Source organism: Octodon degus, unplaced genomic scaffold (assembly GCF_000260255.1).
Source record: "Octodon degus isolate 3935 unplaced genomic scaffold, OctDeg1.0 scaffold00407, whole genome shotgun sequence".
Taxonomy (NCBI): domain Eukaryota; kingdom Metazoa; phylum Chordata; class Mammalia; order Rodentia; family Octodontidae; genus Octodon; species Octodon degus.
This window is the reverse complement of record NW_004524983.1, coordinates 474,635-482,821: the sequence shown is the minus strand read 5'-3', so window position 1 is coordinate 482,821 and position 8,187 is coordinate 474,635. Positions and strand designations below refer to the sequence as shown.

General features: G+C 41.3%; 1 pseudogene; it reads right to left on the bottom strand.

The window, feature by feature from the left end:
- Positions 1-3,827: 3,827 nt before the first annotated feature.
- LOC105741297 lies at positions 3,828-7,510 on the bottom strand (annotated as a pseudogene).
- Positions 7,511-8,187: the final 677 nt, after the last annotated feature.

Here is an 8,187-nt window from a genome sequence, read left to right as displayed (position 1 = left end):
CTGGGCTCGGACTGGTCCCGCTGGCGCAGGGTAGCAGGAAGCTCTCCACACACTCACCGGACCTGGGCTAGGACTGGGTCTTGGGGCTCCCGGAACTCGGCAGAAAATCCTACTCGGCGGGCGGGGTGGGAGAGGCACTGCGGAGTGGTGGGGGGCGGCCCAAGGGCCTGAGAGAGGGTCCGGCCCACGCTGCGCCTGGGCTTGGCTGGTCCCGCCGGCCTAGGGTAGCAGGAAGCTCTCCACACACTCACCGGACCTGGGCTAGGACTCCAGCGATTTCATCTTTTTGAAGAGTTTCTGCACTGCAATGCAAATCTCCAACACAGTAAAAAGAAAACCCATACATTGTGAAAAATTAAAGCCAACTGTCCCTCTGACCAAGACCAAGACTGTCTATTTAGAATATATAAAGAATGAAAAATTCAGCACCCCCCAAATTCAAAGATCTCATCCAAGAATGAGCATCTGAGATATAAATACACTTTTCAGACGAAGAAATACAGATGGCAAATAAATATATTAAAAAATACTCAACATCATTCGTCATTTGAGAAATGCATTTCACTCTACAAAGAATGTCTAACATCAACAAGTCAGCCAATAACAAATGCTGGCAAGGCTGTGGAGGAAAAAAAAGCCTTCTGAACTGTTAGTGGGAGTGTAGACTGGCGCAACCACTATGGAAATCAGTGTGGTGATTCCTCAAAAAGCTAGGATTGGAGGTCCCATTCAACTCGCTGTTCCTCTTCTGAGGTTTTTCCCAGAAGAACTGAAAGCATCACACCACAGTGATATATGAGCACCCATGTTTATATCAACACAATTTGTCATAGATAAATCCTGAAAACAACCCAGATGCCCATCAGATAAGGAATAGATAAAGGCGATGTGGTATTTTTGTATGATGGAGTATTATTCCAGTATAAAACAGGATGAATTTGAATCTTTTGTCAGTAAATGGATACAAGTAGAGACCACATGCAATAAATCTTACATGCAATAAATCAAGAGCCACATGTGAAAACATCATATTATCTACTTAGTGTGAGAACGTTTAAGAGGAAAGGGAACCTGAAGGGTACAATACATACTAGGAAAAGGGAATGAGTTTATTCAAAAGGAAAAGTTACTGAGTTAAGGAGAAGGACAGGAGAGGGAGTGATGGAAAGAGATATATCTAAGTATGTAGGCAGGATGCTTTGGACAATTGTACTGTGTATCTCTGCTGGTCTATGGAAAAAAACAGATAATTCTCAATTTGTTTTGTCTACTATTATAAATTATTTGTGCTTTTTATATATTGCTTTTTTCTTTCTTCTTCCAATTTTGCATGCATATGTCTGGTAATATGTATAGCTAGAAGACAATACCATGCATTAAAACAAACACTTTAAAGTTATTATTTTGTTTAGTAAATTCTGTATTACTTGTGCTTGTGTAGTACTATTTTGTACTCTCTTTAAAAAATAAAAAAATTGAAAAAGAGTAAAAAAAAAAAAAGAAAAGAAATAAAAAATAGAAGACACAGAAGCAAGACACACTCCAGACTTTCAGCTTAACCAAAGGAAACCTAGAGGGCAATGAAATGGAACAATTAAAAAGCTACCCAAATGAAGTCTATGAAAAGTTTACAGTGAAAGTAATAAAGCAGATGAATGTGGTTGTACAGAAAAAGTGAAATTAGAAAAAATTCCTTAAGTAACTAAATATTTGAGATCATGACGAAAGATGTGATTAGTGAGTCTAGAACAGATACAGATAAAAATAGAGCAATGCAAAAAAAATGAAAGAAACCATGAATGCCCAATACAAGAAAAAAGATGAAATTCATGAAAGAGTTTTAAGTATCTATTCAGGAGATTAAACAATTCTGTGGGAATTATATACAGCATAATGAACCTATGTGATGATAGAATTTCAGATCTAGAAGACAGGTTTGTGGTCAGAAAACACAAAAAAGAATGATAACTTAAAACTAAATGATTTCTTAAAATGGCAAAAATTAATTCAATAGGTTTTAGGTGATGCGAAGAAGAATAATATAAGATTGATTTGAGTTAATGAAAAAGAAGATAGCACAAATCATATTAAAAAAATCTTTTTGCAGATGTAATAGAAAACTTCACAAGCATGGAAAAAGAATTTGATACACAAATTAGTGAGGTATCAAAGATTCAATTAGTTATGATAAAAAGAATAAAATACACCAAGGAATGAAATAGTTACAATTTCAGGAATTCAATATGAAAACAAAATATTGAAATTGTTAGAGAAAAGAAATAAATCACTTACAAAGGAATGACAAATAGAATCTCAACACTTTTCTCAGCACAGTCACTTAAGTCAAGGAGAGATTGGCATGAAGTATTTCAAGCCTCAAAGGAAAATGACCTCCAAGCCCAATTGATCTATGCTGTAAAACTATCTTTGAAAAGGATATTCTAGATAATTAAGACTAAAATTCTCTGAACATGATAGAATGAATTCACTAGAGAAGTAAGTCAATTAAACAGAAAGGAAAGAAAGATAATTAACAAAAATATTAGATGATAAATATAATTCTATATGTGTTACTTATAATTATCATTGGAAGTAAAGAAAGAGATCAGCAGAATGGATAAAGAAACAAGATCCAAAAATATACTGCATGAAGAAACACATTTAACTTAGAAATTTATAGACTTAAAGTAACAGGGTTAGCTATACTATTTACACACAAAATGAATTTCAAATCAAAACTAAATCAAGAGAGACAAAGAAGGTCACTACATACTTGTTAAGGGAAGATTTCAAGAGGAAGAGATAATAACCAGAAATATATATAAACCAAATACCAGCAGGCCCAACACTATGAGACAAATAGACAGATCAATTAGACAAAAACTGCACAGTAAAACCCCCTAATTTAGGCAAATGTCTGAATAAATGGATTTGGTAGATTATTAGGGGCCAGGGAGATGGCTCAGTAGAATAACCGCTTGTCTGTCAAGCACAAGGTCCCAAGTTCAATCCCTAGTTCCACCCCACAACATATGGTCTCTAAAATAGATTACATACTAACTCATAGAACATGATTAATGAATGCAAAGGAATTGTAATAATTCTATACATATTGGCAAGGCAGATTCCAATGAAATTAGAAATCAATAGCAAAACTTGAAAAGCTACATAAACACATGGGAGTTAAAAAGTAGCCTCCTAAACAACAAATGGTACTAAAATTAAATTAAAAAAGAAATTATTCAGTTCAACAATAAACTGGTAATGAAAATGTAATATATTGGAATTTATGGGACACAAAGAAAACAGTCCAACAAGGAAAATTTATAGCAGTGAATTATTATTTTTATTAATTTTATTGACAGATGCTGAAGAGTCTGTGATGGAAGGTGAAGGATCCAAGCCGGAGGTGGAAGAGTCTGCGCTGCAAGCCAGATGATGAAATCCAAGCCAAATGCGAAGACTGAAAGTGGAAGATGAACAAAGTGGAAGATGAACTACTTCCTCAGCCCTTTTATATGGTCTCTTTGTGCTGAGTCACTCTGGGGGCAGAATCAATTGTGCCCCAGGGCAGGACCCCTACCAGCCGGAAGTGCGCCGCAGAGGCATCCAGCCAAGTTGGCACAATGTATCAACCACTACAATCCACCCCTTGTCAACTTGGCATATTTTAAACCAGTCTGCAAATACAGAGGTATGCATATAATTACGCGTAACATTGTTATAACTATCCTACGTACAAACGGAAATGCACTAATACACTTACCCAAATAGAAGGTAAGATTTTTATGCTTCAATATTACCACAAGTTTGATAATCTTAAAATCTTGTATGAAATCTATCCCTATTACATTATGACAGAACCATATATGGGGGTGAAGTAGTACAGTTATAATCCCCTTTTCTGTAGCTGATTACGTGGTTGTAGCTGGTATTTAGAGCTACCTTCTTCTAGTACCCATTCTGTATTCCCTTGGTCCTCAGCAAGTACCTCAGCAGGTCTGGGTTCTTTCCCTGGTGGAGTGACCTATACCTTCATTCCTGAAGGCTCTGGACTATTTATCATCATGTCTGTATTAGAGTGTTGCAATTTTGCATTGAGTTTAATAACAGGATATGTCAATACTAAGAGGCGCCCCAAGGGATCTCCTGCACTCCATGTATATTCTTCCTTTCCTCCATTGTGGAGTAATAATACAATTTCCCCTTGATAGTCTGGGTCAGTCACCCCTGAGAGCACAGTGACTCCCTTTTCAGCTTGTTTTCTAAGAGGCATGAGGAGACCAAAGTGACCAGGAGGAAATCTTAGCTTCTACTTCAATGGTGTCATTGCTGTGCTTCCTAATACAATCCTTCCCCCTTCTGGGACTACAACTTCTAGTCCAGCAGAAAATAAGGTTGTGGGGTCAGGAAGCAAGAATTTTGCTAGTGGATCACTAGGAGGAATGGTGAGTGGTACCATTCCTATTCCCACCCCTTGATTCCTGAACCCATGAATCCTGGCTATGGGAGACACAGTACCTTACAAAGGGCATTGATTCAAAGCATACACAGCCTTCTGAAGTACCTTATCCCAGCCCTGCAAGCTATTGTCAGCTAGCTGGCACTGTAACTGTGTCTTCAAAAGACAATTCCACCTTTCTATTAATCCAGCTGCTTCTGGATGGTAAGGAACATGATAAGACCAGTGAATTCCATGAGCATGAGACCACTGCTTCACTTCTTTGGCTTTAAAATGTGTTCCTTGGTCAGAAGCAATGATGTGTGAAATTCCATGGTGGTGGATAAGGCATTCTGTAAGTCCACGGATGGTGGTTTTAGCAGAAGTGTTATGTGCAGCAAAGGCAAATCCACATCCAGAATATGTGTCAACACCATTGAGGACAAAACGCAGTCCCTTCCGTGATGGAAGTGGTTCAATATCATCAACCTGACATCAGGTCGTGGGCTGATCACCCCGGGGAATGGTGCCATATCGAGGACTCAGTGTTGGTCTCTGTTGCTGGCATACAGGACATTCAGCAGTGGCTGTAGCCAGATCAGCCTTGGTGAGTGGGAGTCCATGTTGCTGAGCTCAGGCATAGCCTCCATCCCTGCCTCCAAGGCTACTCTGTTCATTAGCCCATTGAACAATGACAGGAATGTCTGAAGAAGGAGGTTGGCTACTATCCACAGCCCGCATCATTTTATCCACTTGATTATTAAAGTTCTCTACTGCTGATGTTGCCTTTTGGTGAGCATGCACATGGGAGAAAAATATTTTTATATCGTTTGTCCATATGGAGAGGTTTATCCACAGACCTCTTCCCCAAATATCTTTGTCACTGACTTTCCAATCATGCTCCTTCCAATTTTTCGACCATCCAGCCAAACCATTGCCTATGGTCCATGAGTCAGTATATAGTCGCACATCTGGCCATTTCCTTCTCCAGGCAAGATGCACTACCAATGTACTGCCCGAAGTTCTGCCCACTGTGATGATTTCCCTTCACCACTGTCCTTTACTGATGTCCCAGAAAGGGGCTATAATGCTGCAGCTGTCCACTTGTGGGTGGTCCTGCATAGCATGCAAAGCCATCTGTAAACCATGCTCTTGTCTTCTTGTCCTCTGACAGCTGATTATATGACACAACCCACAATGTCATAGGTGCATGCTGGGAAACAGAAGGCAACATAGCAGGTGTAGAAGCCATAGGTATACAGGCAACTTCCTCATGTAATTTACTTGTCCCCTCTGGACCTGCCTTGGCTCTGTCATGATATGCCACTTCCATTTAATGATACTGTTGCTGTGCATGTTCAACCTTATGACTTGATGGATCAGATAATACCCAGGCCATGATAGGCAACTCAGGTCTCATGGTCAACTAGTGTCCAATAGTCAAGCATTCTGTTTCAACCAAAGCCCAGTAACAGGCCAAGAGCTGTTTCTCAAAATGAGAATGGTTGTCTGCAGATGATGGCAGAGCCTTGCTTCAAAATCCTAAAGACCTCCACTGCAATTCACCTATGGGGGTCTGCCAGAGACTCCAGACAGCATCCCTGTCTATGACTGACACTTCAAGTACCATCAGATCTGCTGGATCCTATGGTCCCAGGGGCAGAGCAGCCCGAACAGCAGCCTGGACCTGTTGGAGGGCTTTTTCCTGTTCTGGGCCCCATTCAAAATTAGCAGCTTTCCAAGTCACTCAGTAAATAGGTCTGAGTAAGACACCTAGGTGAGGAATATGTTGTCCCCAAAATCCAAATTAGCCTACCAGGTGCTGTTCCTCCTTTTTGGTCATGGGGGCAGCCAGATGCAACAACTCATCCTGTACCTTAGAAGGAATATCTCTACATGTTCCACACCACTGGACTCCTAGAAACTTCACTGAGGTAGAAGGACCTTGAATGTTTGTGGGATTTATCTCCCATCCCCTGGCTCTCAAATGCTGCACTAAGAAATCCAAGGTGGTTGCCACCTCCTGATCACTGGGCCCAATCAGCATGACATCATCAATTTAATGGACCAGTGTGATATTTTGAGGAAGAGAAAAGCAATGAAGAGCCCTGTGAGCTAAGTTGTGACACAAAGCAGGAGAGTTAATATACCCTTGTGGCAAACCCATATGGAGAGGTTTATCCACAGACCTCTTCCCCAAATATCTTTGTCACCGACTTTCCGATCATGCTCCTTCCAATTTTTTGACCAAATTTGCCAAATCAACAGCTGTGTACCAACTACCAAGAGATGTGTTAATCTGCTCAAGCAAGAAAGCCACATCCGGTACTGCATCTGCAATTGGGGTCACCACTTGATTCAGTTTATGGTAATCTACCATCATTCTCCAAGACCCATCCATCTTTTGCACAGGCCAAATGGCAGAATTAAATGAAGATGAGGTGGGGACCACCACCCCTGCATCCTTCAAGTCCTTGATGGTGGCACTGATCTCTGCCATCCCTCCAGGAATGTGGTACTGCCTTTGGTTCACTGTTTTACCAGGCAAGGGCAACTCTAATGGCCTCCATGCAGCCTTTCCAACCATAACAGCCCTCACATGGCAGGTTAGGGAACCAATGTGAGGAGTCTGCCAAGTACCAAGTATATCTATGCCAATTCTACATTCTGGAACAGGGGATATAACTACACACCTTTGCTAGAACTCCATTGATCACCTGCCCTCCATAGGACCTTACTCTCACTGGAGGGCCACTGTGGTGTTTTGGTTCCCCTGGAATCAGTGTCAGTTAGGAACCAGTGTCCAGTAGTCCCCGAAATGTTTGATCATTCCCCTTTCCCCAGTGTGCAGTCACTCGGGCAAAAGGTCTTAAGTCCTTCAGGGGAAGCATAGGAGGAAGACTGACTGTACAAGTAGTGGGGGCATTAGGATCCTTCCCCAAGGAGACCTGGCCTCCCCACCATTCAAGGGGTTCTGGTATGTAAATTGGCTCAAATCTGGGAACTGGTTGAGAGGCCGTGATTTCCTATTACCATGATTCGAAGTAGGTCTCTGTTCTTTTGCCCCATTATTCTTCCGATTATATAAATCTAGCAAACATTCTGTAGGCTTATCTATTTTGCTTTTGTGAACACCGTGACTAATCAGCCAATGCCATAGGTCTACATGTGTCAGATTATTCTGGTCACTCTTTTGCTTCTGTGTAGGGAGCTGCGTGTAGCTGCGCCCTAGGATGGTGCGCGGCTACACGCAGCTCCCTACACTTCTGCCTTCCACAGCTATTAAGGGCTGCCACTTGACCTCTGCCATTCTGGGATCCAATTAAGCCCATTGCCCTTAAATTCCCTAACTGAGTAACTGTTCCCCACTGTAAGGTCGGGCATGCAAAGAAGAGCAATGACAGGGCTCTTCAGGGATGCTGGTGCTACCCTCATGAACCTGTTTCTCAAAGTGTTATCAAATGGTATGCTTTCAAGATCATCCCGATATGAAGGGTGAGGCTTCACATCCCAGATCCACTCCAGCAGCCCCATTTCCCTAAGCCTCTGAATCCCTTCATCAGTAGTAAACCATGGAAGATCAGGCATCTCTAGCTCATTTGCAGTGGGACATCTTTTGAGTCATACTTCTGTCAACCAGCCAAATAGACTGTTAACACCTTTTTGTAGTCCATGAGCTGCAACATTGAATTCAGAATCCCTACTTAATGGGCCCATATCCACAAACTCAGCCTGATCCAAGTGTA